Raw genomic sequence first — 13406 nt, forward strand, 5'->3', positions numbered from 1 at the left:
CCAGAACATCGGATCACGCCCTGAGCCGAAGGCTGACGCTTAACGACTGTGCCACCCAGGCGCCCCTGGATTATTTTTTTTAAATACCCAGTCCTCTTCATGTCTCTCAGTCTCTTCGTGTGCTACTACCTTGACCAGACAGATATTCAATATCATTTATGAAAATACTTCCAATATTCCCTGTCAACTGATTCTATTTACCCAACCCTAGAAGAATTATTTGCTTATTGAGCAGGCAAAAAAAAATTGATTTTTTACAATAACTTTCCTATTTCTTTTTTCTGAGATTATTCATCAGTACAAACTGTTTTGCTCAAAAGAAATATGTGCTATTGCCAATAACATTTGGGAAAAGTTCTATCCTGTCAGAAACATTCCTGTTATGTTGCCCTCTATCAACTTAATTTTCTTGCTGTTTAAACCCTGGAGCTGCCTAACATAACTACCTTTGAGCACTGTTATTCCTCACTTAAGAAAGGGACGTCTGTTGGTGTGCACCTCTACACGCGTCCTATCCTCACACCCGAACTTTTCCTTTCTGTGTCGGGATATTCTGGTAAACCTCTCTATTTTCCTCTACTGTGTCCATACATAAAGCTGCATTTTTTAGGGTGGATTTGAAAGAACAGTTGTCTGTGATTTTAAGCATTCTCTCTGACAGGTAATCTTTCATTGCCATATCTACATGCAGAGAAAGGGTTAATTAATTTCTAGCCTCAGGAAAGCCTGAATATTTGTCGCGTGCTTCTTCTTTTCTCTTCCTACAACAATTACTCAAGCTGCTAGGAATTTACCTAAACAAGATGGGGAAAGGGCGAATCTGGCCCAGAACCAAGCCAAATTCCCTCACATCATTGTTGAAACTGGTTATGAAGTAAGGAGTAACCTTTACAGATGAGATAGGACAAGTGATGGGTCTGACTAGCTAGGTATAAAATTTGAAAGGCTACCAGATTGGTCATACTCACACAGCCACCTTTGAGTGCATGTCCTGAGTCAGAATGACTGGGACATCATGACTGATGAGACCTCTGCTCTGTTGTGCATGCCATGTGTTTCCTGTCCTACATCTTTTCTTAAAACTTCGTGAAGTTGGTGCAGACTAGCCTAATTGTACTGTCAGCTTGATGTCAATATCAAACCAAATCCAAGAGTTTTGCTGCCAGTAACTCAGAGCTGCTATCAAAGCATTTCGGTTATCTTTTGTTTTCACAGCTAAGTTTCTCCTCACTTTGCATTTTTAAAAAAATTTTCATGGAGGTATCCAGGACAAGTGGATGAGATATTTAATCTTTAGCTCCTATTTACCTGGAAATTATGTTTGATTTTGAGAAAAACCTGATAAACATTGTATATTTGTCAACACTTCCTTGGTATTTTCTTCCCAATTTGGAAAAACTGAGCAAATTGTTATTGAAATAACCTTTGCCTAAAACTTTTTAGCCTTAGAACTTGGTAGGTGTTGTGGTCTGAATTCACAACTATTCTGCCATTTCTTTGTATCTGAGTAATATTCTCCAATAATACTTAAACTGCTACCTAAGGAGTTTAAATATCATAGAAGAATTCACCATTTCACATTTGCAACATTTGAACTTGTTCTCCTGTAATTCATTACCATCATAAATTATTAGTTTTGATCCCATGATAGGATGCATGATCAATTTTAATGTTTCAAACATGAATAATCAATAATTAAACTTAAATTATAAAATAGTTGTGCAGTTTAAAAAATAACTTACAGCACTACCATCTGCAATGTGGAGAATTAGGAATTCTGATATATTCTCCATGGGCAGAAAATACTCAGATGCAGGAAAATGACAACAAGATACATGGTAACTCATCACAGAGTTCAACAGAATACATGAAGTATCAAAGAACACACAAAATTAAGATAAGCTACAACTTAGAAATAAAACTTAAAAAGCAAGCTTTGGTACCATTACAACTCTAAAGGTCAAGCTAGTACAAGGGTTCCAGAATATTCCAGATAAATAGACCCTAAGGGAAACAGTAAACAAGGGCTTGTACTAGAACAAAACATAGACTTTGAACTACAAATTCATGAATGAGGCTGGGACCCTTTAAATGTTTTAATTTCAGTGAAGGTATAAATAAGGGAGAAAAACTGTCTGCCATAAAAGGAACTGATGAAGACAATTCAATTTCTGCTCCTCCTCTTTGTGGTACAAAGTAGTCTCCTTAAAATTTGTAGCCATAGGCCTGTTGTTTCATGTTTCTGGGTTTTGAATTTACATTCCCACCTAAATCTGGGCTCCCTGCTATGAGAAATCAAATTAAAATATTTCCAGGCTGTTGGCATACCCTGACACCATTCAGAAGAAATTAAATTTTTTTCTGAAAAGAAAAAAAAATACTCAATTCCAATTCATTCAAGATACCCCCATGGTATTCTGTTAAATATGAATTCACAAATACAGGAGGAAATTTAAAAATCTGTTCTAACTAAAGGTCCTAGCAGAAAGAAAAATCAAGAAATTTCTAAGAGATTTACCTCATTCACATACACACATATGCCAATCCAGCTTAGTGAAACTCAGCGTAATCAAAGACAAAGGGAATATCTAAAAGAAGCCAGAGATAAAATTCAGATAATATCAAAGAAGTATAAATTAAACAGACTTTCTAGTGTCCATAATGTTACAGAGAAAAAATAATATTTTTAATGTTCTTAGAGGAAGTAACTATTTTTCTAGACTTATGAACTCAGGACAAATGAGGAAAAGAGGTCTTTACACAATACCTAAGAGATTTTACAGCCAAAAAACTAGAAGTACGAGAACTTTTAAAAACGGAACTTATCCCAGATAGAAAATATAAGAAGCAAGAAGGAATGGTAAAGGCAGAATTTTAGGTATTTTGTAGAGAGCAAAATGGAGTCGCTCACGTCAAGCAGGAGCCTGTGTCAAGCTGGAGCCTGTGTCAAGCAATGACGCAAGCAGTTAGGGTACCGCAGCTAGGAGATATCGTGGGGACCAATGTCAGCCGATACCCCAGAACTGATAAGGAGCAGAACCAGAGGAGGTCTGCAGAGACCCAAAACTGATTAAATCCCTTTAAAGGGGGAAGGATTTGGGCAGCAAACTGTCAGACTCTTCAGACCTGACCCCTGTCTGACCATTTAAAAAATGTAACTGCCACCGAAGGCTCTGATTGATCTCCAAACAGAACCGAGATCCTTCCCGGCTTGAACATCAGAAGCAGTATGTGTGAGAGCTGACCTGGACAGGACCAGGCCTTATCTCAACTGGGCCCCCACTGACCGACTTTACGTTTGGTTTCTTCTCTTCCTGCACCCCTTCTGTTATCTTGTTGTGTGGCTTGTCTTCTGTCCTGCACTTCGTGCTGTGTAAGAAGCCAAGTTTAACCACATGGTGAATTGTCATTGAGTATGGAATCCAGAACCTGCTTTATCATTCTGATTTGGCTTTGCTTTATGATTGAATAAAGCTGCCATTATGGAAAGACACTACTCATGTGTGCGCCTTTGTGGAGTGCTCATGACTCATGACATATTTAATTAAAATTAAAGATATATCTGAATAATACAAGAATGATAATTTGTAGGGTTAACAACAATATTTTTAAGAAAGTTCTAGGACAGTGAATAACAATACTTTATAATCAGGGTTTCTGATATTAATTAGAATACTTCAAGCTTATTGTTTAATTCAAGAGAATGGTAAAGAAATGGTTTAAATTCCGATATTGTTTTGATAAGTTTGGTCAGTTTAGACGTAAAATTTCAAGAGAGCAATACGCACACAAAGACACACACGAAGAATAGAATGTCTAGTTCTCAAACCCGAAGGATGAATGAAGATTGCAAACCAAACTTATGTCTCAGGAAAGAAACTTCAAAGAGGGAGCACAGAGACTTGATTGCTGGGAAGAGAGAAAAAGCCAACACACAAATAGAGCAAGATGAAGATTGGACCGGAATCCCAGCATAGAAAATTAGAATCCTTAAAGAACAGACTCTGCATGTAAGTTAATAATTACAGTCGGTACACTCATCCTAGGAGTCATAGCGATAAGGGAGCAGACGATAGGCTGAGGACAAAGTACAAGCTGACACCTGGCAACCAACTCCCCCCCGCCCCCCCCCCCACACACTCCTGGGTGGGATTTGTGTGACTTTCTTCCAGGAAGCTCCCAACTATCTTAAAGATAATGCCCTACTAGAGGGAAAAACAACCTTAACTTGACAATGGCAAAGGCCTCCCGTATCTTTTAGGTCCTCCTTAGCATATGAACATTCTTTTGAAAACCTCCTTTTTTCCCTACCCTCAACTCCCAGGTATATAATCACCCACCCCTCACAACCCTGGCGCAGCAGCTCTTTCCAACTCCCCCCCCCCAACACACACACACCACACACACACACACAACCTCCGGTCTCCGTGCTTTAATAAAACCACCATTTTGCACCAAAGACTTCTCAAGAATTCTTTCCTGGTCATCGGCTTCAGACCTCATCCCACCAAACCTCACCTATATTCCAAAAGTACATCAATAGGAAGGTATTACTTTATCATTTCCATTTACGACTGAGGGAAAAAAAAAAAAAACAGTTGAGGAACTCAAAAAGTAAAGTGGTAGAGTGAAAATGGATTATTCTGAGGATGAAAGTCCAGTGTCCTGCCAATTCATATTCTGCATTATTATTTTCATACCTGAACCATGTATGCATTGTATTTTGGGTCCTTTAAAGATACAAGAGGGAAAAAAAGAACATTTACTGAATTCATAGTATACACAAGACAATGCCCTAAACTCATATCAGTCGTGTTATTTCATCTCTACAACAGTCTGAATTATTATTTCCAGTTTACAAATGATTCAGAGTAAAAGTAACTTTTCAAATTAGTGGAGCCAGTATTCAGTACTAGAGATCATTCTGAATCCAAGGCCTTAATTAACTACAACTTGCTACCTGAATAAGAGCAGTTGATGGCGCAAATAACTGGTCAATGCTGATGTAAATATGGAATATCTCTTAGATATTCATCTATTAGAATTTTTTCCATACAAATGATAATTTATCTTATTTCTCTGGTTATGATCATCCTGGTCAACATAGAGAAATAGAACTACAAATAATGTCTACCAATCTTTACTGCTAGCGAAGACTTCTGATTTTAAATTAACGTGTGCATTTCAATATATGCGTTTCAAACACGCCTCACATGAACAAGAATTTTAAGAATATAACTTCCGCAGAAACTATTAAAAAATAATACTGTGAACTTGTTGAGGCTGTGTTAAGAAAGGACAGCTGCACATTCGGAGTTTTGGAAGGGGGCCCATTAAGTGTGAATTCAAAAGGCAACCAACAGGTTTATTGTCATTTATTTGTGAGAGAACAGTCATTTGTTTGACATGCTGAAGTCAGCCTCAGGGGGAGGCAGCTTTGTTCAACAACTATCAGACAGGAAAAATTCTTCCCCATCCTCTTGATAGGGAGTCAAGGAGAACTTTGAGATAACCGCTTATGGATATAAATAACATGCCGGACAACAGTGTAGGGGTTCCCAGGTACTATTAAAAAGAAGCAAATTGCCTTTATTTCTGAAACACTAAAAATTGTTTTAAGATTTAACAAATGTATGAATATTTACTTTTCCCAATGAAAGAAAAGAATTTTACCCCAGCATCGAGTTTGATTGTTTGCTTACATTTTGCCTTGTGGTCTATAATATCATCCCTTTGATCCAATATTTAGCCGCTTTCAAAATTTCGTTAATTACTTTCTTAAGGAAATAAATGTGCTACTCGATTAAAAGTTAAAAAACAAGAACTATATTGGTAAGCTATAGAAAAATTTTAAAACCTTACACACAATTATTTTTCTTCGGCAAAATACTGAGTCTATACCTGTTTCTTTCTTTCTTTTTTTTTTAAAGATTTTATTTATTTATTCGACAGAGATAGAGACAGCCAGCGAGAGAGGGAACACAAGCAGGGGGAGTGGGAGAGGAAGAAGCAGGCTCCTAGCGAAGGAGCCTGATGCGGGGCTCGATCCCATAACGCCGGGATCACGCCCTGAGCCGAAGGCAGGTGCTTAACCGCTGTGCCACCCAGGCGCCCCTATACCTGTTTCTTATATATGGTGCTGTTGCACTTCAAGAAAGAAAAAATGAAAGCCTTTTAGACCCAGATCACAGCCTTTAAAAAAAAAAAAAAATCAAAAGGACAGGAGTTTGTCTTTTGAGAACAGACTTAAATGATGTGGATTGCACAGTGAAATGATAAAAAATGCAAAGTTGATGGAGTGATTTTGCAATTATGAGAATTAAAGGTATATTTTAACTGATTTCAGTTAAAAAACTCTTTTGAACCGAAAGAGAAGAAAATTGAGGGCAAATAAAAGGAAAATGCTACTCGACATAGTATAATAATTTTATGAGGTTTAGTTTTCTAGTCAGAATTGATATAGTCTGAATTTATTATGTATTAACAAGATTTAGGGAATGCCTTGAATAGAAGTGATAAAGGAGGGTCTCAAAAAGTGGATGGTTTGAGACTGCACTGCTTAATTTTTAGAATAATATTCAGGAAAACAACACATTTCTACAGTCTATGTCTTGGTGCCTGTTAAAAGGAAAACGTTGAGTTGAATAACCTACACCGTTGGCCAAGAACATGAATTCTTCTATTCCATTATCGTGTTTTCATGGAAGCCTATTTATCCAGAAACGATCATAAAGAACACGCTTTCCTTGTATGTTGAGAAAATGTTTTCACACAAGATAGTATTAATCAAAAAGACTTCTTCAGCATAAAAAAGAAATCACTTAATTCTGTATAAAACATTAAAATATGCATCGATTACAGATTTTAAAACTATTTTAGGTTTAGAAGTGTGCTCAGTCGTTGATTTTTAATTATATAAAATAAGGCTTCCTGTTTCTTTATCAGGCCATATTTTTGTGAGTTTGAAGACTAAAAATCACATCTCTTTTCTGTAAAGCTTGTGATTATGTAGAACCTTTCAAATTAGAATAGCACTTCAGCTATCAAGGACATCTCAAATATTTTTCAAGTTAACGTTTTAATTAATATGGATCTCATAATAAGCCATTAGCATAGGTTTACTCCTAAAATAATCTGTAGTTGAGTAGACTTCTCCTGACAAGAAAACATAATCATAATTTCTGATTTATCACGAAGCAGAAATGTAGTTCCACAAATGAAGGAGTCCCCTGAGTCTTGCCCAGTTTCCACAGGTATCCTGCTTTGTTCGACCTCCTTCAATAGCCTTACCATGTGCTGAGGTTATGTAAGTATTCCCTGTATAGGTTTCTAATGTTCCTTTCATGATAATGAGAGCAAATATTTCCAATAAATTTTTATCTCACCCAAAAGCAGGGTGGCCATTACATTTGTGAGGATTTACTGGACTACTACTTATACTATTATGGATTCAGCCTAAAACTCCTTCTGGTCAATCATTCTTCAGTCATTCTTGTTTATTTTATCTACAATATGGTTAATTCCTTCTTATGTCTCTATTTTGACTAAATATAGGTAGCATTAGAACTAATTATAGAAATGAACAGGTGAAAGATGCTTTATAATTTACAAAGCAAATTTATGTGTTAGCTACTGTGACCCTAAACAGCCCCCCAGGGACAGGCGTTATTTACATCTTTTTGTGGGAGCTAAGCACAGTTACAAAAGTGTTTAAAAGGACATAGTAAGTGGCAGAACTAGTCTTCTACATTTGAACCCTGTGGAAATACTTTATTTTTCTCTATAAAGTATAACAGGGACACAGATAGAAGGGTAATCCTTTTTGTGAGGTCCCATACATTCTTGGGGCTGTAAGTTAATCACCTGCTCATTTATTTGAAAAAAGTAATTAATATTCAAAAACGTGCAAGGCAATGATTTGGAGATTAAAGAAGTTAAAAGATTTTTCATGGGGAAAATATAGATACATATAAAATAATCCAACAGAAAAAGTAAGACTCTATAGGTTAACTGTAGATTTCTACAGGAAATCAGAAAAAATTATGAACACCTCAGCCTGGAGAGTTCAGAAAATAATGCACCAAAATGTTGAACTGGCCATTAAAGATAAATAAGAATGCACCAGAAGAATGCAAAAAAAGAGAGAGAGAGAGAGAGAGAGAGAGAGAAAACAATACCATTCCAGGAAAAAAGGGTCAGCATGCTGAAAAACTTACTTATGATACTTGGGAACTAACTCAACATAATGAATTTTCACAAAACAATTTACAAGCTGGCCAAGAAACTTACCCTACATTATCCCCTTTTAGGGGCTGATATTTGTTGTTGTTGTTGTTGTTGTTTTGAGTTTGAAATATCTTCCTTTCTGGTTTTCATGTTTAGCTGAGAGTTTTTGGCTTGTCAATGAGTAAATCAGACTTTTATCTCAACCCTACATACCCTTCAGGTATTGTCAATATTTTGTGTTTCTAGACAAACAAACAAAAAACCCATGTAATATTTACTCATCCGTACTGTAGGGAATGTGGAGAAAGCAAATTAATATTCTGAGATCTTCTGAAAGAAGTTATTGCAAGCTCTGGATGAGTTTTCTCGAACACCCATGCCTCAGGTATACAAGGGGGGGCTTCCTTACTTCCTTTAGGTATCTGCTCCAATGTCCCCCTTTGGTGACACTGTCCCTGTCTCTCAGATAAAACAACACCGCCAGCACCCTATCTCACACCACACTTTGTATCCACATTACCTTGCCTAATTCTTTCCCAGAGAACATCATGAATATCTGACACATTATATTAAACCATTTACTTGTTTGTGTTCTACCATTTCCCCACTAGAATAGAAACCCTGAGGGGAGAGAATCAGTCGGTTGCATCATCTACGTAATGCCCAAAAATATATGTAGAATAATTAGGTAAGTGAATGGACATAAGTACATGGAATGCACAGGGAAATGAAAGGTGGTGGTATTATTATTATTATTATTATTATTATTATTATTCAGTGGTTAAATTATTTTTTTTGTCATTTCAGAGTTCAGTAGTAAACTAGGCACCTTGAATTTCACATGATTACATGAATTGTCCAACAGGAAAAAAAGAACCTGATTAAATTGTAAGTGTGCTGACTTTTTTTACAAACAATAAAAGTATATCAATATTAATATGAATGTCTGGGAAATGGTCTATAATTCTGACTCAACTTTAAATGGCCCCCCTCAAAATTTACGTGTTAGAAAAAAGTCATTTTTAATCTTTCATTTCTTAATAGCTACATTTTCCTCAAGCCTGTAAATGCCATTGCTACATTAGTGCGTTTATCCGCAGCAGCACGGACAGTGTTCTAGGGGGCAGTTTCACAAGCAGAATTAATTTTAGATGATTTTGCTTTCAAAGCCCCAATCACCATGAATCAGGTGAATGGAATGCCTGTAGGAGCCCACCACCTAGGGCACGGTATTACCGTGAATTCTGAGCATATGCACCGTAAACACTAGATGTTATGTCACTGTATCTCCTGTCTGGCTTTGAATGTGTTCTGCCCTGCAGGACTAGTAGCAAACAACAGAAATGTTTGCACTTCACAAGCCAAGGGATAACTAACCTACTTAAATAGTTCTTCCCTTTGGACATATAAAAAATGCCAGCAGTTAGGCAGCTGAAGTATCAGCATGCAATGCAAGGAAGCCATTTCTGCAAGAATATGCACTTATAACAAATATCACTTTTCCCATCACTGCCTGGAATTGATGTAATTTAATTAACTTATGCTTTGGTGGCATTTTAGAAAGAAAGTGGTTCTGAGGTAAGCATTGGATAGAATCTACTAACCGTTCCATCATGGGAAAGTGGTGCATAAATCTAAATCTTTCAATAAAATTATGCTTTAATACCAATTACTTTGAAAATTTGGGGGCTGTTTAATAAGTTTGCTGTCTGCGAATAACAGAGTGGGGTTTTCACGTGAAGTTTGATATTGGGTTGAACTCACAGCATACATATGGATACGCACATATGTTCATAGATTTCTACATAGACGTGTAGGCGCATGTAGCTCTGTGCATGTGTATACTTTTTAGGTGTAATTTGTAGGTAGAACTTTTTATTTAGGTCTAATACATGGATAGAAAAGTGCAAATATTGTAAGTAGACACTTTGATGACTTTTCATAAACCGTACACCACGACCCACATCAAGAAACACAAGTTTACACATCCTCAAAAGTCCCTTCATATTCTTTTCTAGTCACCAACCCTTACCGCCTCTCCAACAAAGGTATCCATTTTCCTGACCTCAGCAGTATAGGTCAGTTTTTTTTCTTTTTTTGTATAAAGTCCATTTCTGGAGTCATGACTTTCTGCACAAGAAAGCAGCATAGGAGGACCAAAAGCTATTCACAACTCTACACAAGCTACTTGGCCCAAGATACTGTTATAATAATTAAGTGTGATTATTCTAAGAATTAATTTAATGTATGTCAAAGCACAACAAAATTGTATGAACAATTATGATTCATGTTCCTTTTAATAGTCTCTCCAGTGAACCTAAATTACTAATGGATCTATTTTTCCTAAAATTTTGTTTATGGCTAATAAGCAAATATATAATAGAAGATAATATTCCTGCAAAAACACGCATTCTCTGAGGTCAGGGAATGTGTCTTACTCATCTCCATATTTTCCAATGTTAAGAGGTAAATAATAAAATCTAAGGCACTAAAAACAAAACATCTAAGTGGATGAGCAAGTAATACTAGAATAACATTGAGGAGACAATGTCAATTGTACCAAATCATGGATGAGGAAGGGCAATAGCTTTTCATGTTCAGTGAACACTTTGTGCCCAGAACTTGCTCTAAGTGTAATTTATGGTTATTAATAAAAATAAATTTACTTATTTAATCATTATAATAAATCCACAAAGTGGGCATTATTATTACCATCCCCGTTTTATAGATGTGTACATGGCTAGCAGAGTTACTAAGAAAACATAACTAGTAATAGTGGATCTAGAATTCTATCCCTACAGCCTGCCTCTCAAGCCTAAACTCAACTACTCTCTATAAACATCTTTATTGGCTACCTTGAAAAAGAGGAAGATAAGATTAATGGTGTTGGCATGGATAAGTAATAAGACATATTATGCTCTTTTATTTTTATTTTTAAGATTTTATTTATTTATTTTAGAGATTGTGTGTGAAACAGCAGGAGAAGCGGAGGGACAGGGAGAGAAAACTTCAGGTAGACTCTGTGCTGAGTGCAGAACCCCGCACAGGGCTTCATCGTACAACTGTGAGATCATGACCTGAGCCAAAACCAAGAGTCAGACACTCAACCGAGCCACCCAGGTGCCCCCATATTATGCTCCTTTAGAGTAAAATTTGCTCTTCAGATCACATTCATATCACATTAACTTTTTCCTCCTAAATACATTATGTTAGGTAGGAATAATGCTGTCTCAAGGGCTATTATAGGGTATTAGAGTAAATTCTCAGTAAATTCTCTAATGGGAGGAAGTCCAGAATAAGCTTTGTTCTCATTGAGATCCATCCATCAATTTTGCCTGGCAGCCTTTATAATTTAATCAGGGGACTACCACATTAATCAGCACTGAATGTTTTGATTATACTGATATATTCCAACATAGACAAGACAGTCAAGTTGTAGTGAGACAATACAAAATGTGATGGAGCATTTGCAGTTACATTTATTTATCACCAAAATGAAGAATCTGGATCATTCAGACCACCAAGTCAATTTTTCAGCCTGAATGATCCATAATAGCTGTCTTGCATTAGTCAATCTAACTACATAGGTTTTAACTTCACCCATTTGTTGTAAGGTAGGTCTATAATGATTCAAAATGGCATCATGGAATTCTATCAATTTTTACCATCTAGAAATATATTGATTATCCAGTTAATAAATCTACTTGGGGTTATTGCTCAATTACTTTGCCTAATTCTGCTGTAGTTAACAATGATTGAAAGAGGAGAAACATAGGAGGTGATTTCTTTCACTCTTAATAAATTTATGATGTGGTCTTGGAGACAACTTTGAAAGTAACAACTTTAAAGAAATAAATAGCAAACAACTTTAAAAATGAGAGAAAAAGAACTTTTCTATGAGAGCAAGGACCATACCTTTATTTTTCTCTCACCTTATCTCCAGGGCTTACTTTGGACTCTGGCAATTAAGCACTCAAAGCATTTGTTGAATAGATGTTGAATGAGGAAGAATTTAATTAAAATGATCCTACCTGAAATTTTAACTTTCTACAATACCATTAAGATTAGATCACACATATATTGAGAAACAACAAACACACAAGCACAACCAAAAATTACAATCTATTTGCACAGGTTTACAGGGTTGGAAACATTCTCAGCTTAGCCTTCACCAAACATCCAGAACTCATTTTCCATTTCACCCCTCTATTCTCTATACCATTTCAGATTGTGAAGCTAGGTCTGTAAATCTGACTTTGTCTTCCACATCAACCTGCTTTAATTCCTATTGTTCAATTCACCTGAAAAGATTCATCCTCCAACATTCTCTTACCTGCATCTCCAAATCCATACTGAAGGCACATCCAACATATAATGGTCCAAATTCACATGTCTCCTGCCCTTCTAAAGAATGTAGCTTTTATCATTTTTATTATAGTCATTTCACTCTTTCTTTCTCATTGGATTAGAAAGTTCTTGAGGATGAGTCTTTTTTTTATTGTTTTATTAATTCATGATTCACTCACTCACAGTTATAGTTTAAGTGCAACATAACAGTGGGTAGAATTAGACCTGGTTTCTGCTATAGTGAAGCTTGTAACTTAGAATAGAGACATTAATCAAATAATCACACAAATGAACATTTAATTACAAACCAAAATTAAATTATATGAAAAAAGTACTTAAAAAAAAAAAAAAAAAAAAGCTGGCCAAAACCAGAAAGGAGGATGTTGTTGAATCTTTCTCTGTAAGAAATGCTTGAAAAAAAGACAAAGTTAAGGATTTTTAATCTTAATTCTAATTTTTAAAAATAAAATATTTATTTGAAAGAGAGAGAGCATAAGCAGGGGGAGGGGCAGAGGGAGAAGGAGAAGTAGGCTCCCTGTTGATCAGGGAGACTGATATGAGCTCAACCCCAGAATCCTGGGGTCATGACCTGAGATGAAGTCAGACACTTAACCCACTGAGCCACCCAGGCTTCCCAATTCTAATTTCAATGACAAGCTGTTCTTCAAAAACAAACAAACAAACAAAAAGACAAACAAAACAAAACCCAAGGGGTTAATGTAATACATTTTTAAGATTAGTCTGGCTACATAATGATGAAAAAAAATAATAAAGGTGAATATGAAGCAAAATAAGTGTTAGGAGAAATAGCTGATTATTTTGATAATTGAAAA

Source organism: Ursus americanus, chromosome 10 (assembly GCF_024610735.1).
Source record: "Ursus americanus isolate L20-20 chromosome 10, mUrsAme1.1.p, whole genome shotgun sequence".
NCBI classification, from domain to species: Eukaryota; Metazoa; Chordata; class Mammalia; order Carnivora; family Ursidae; genus Ursus; species Ursus americanus.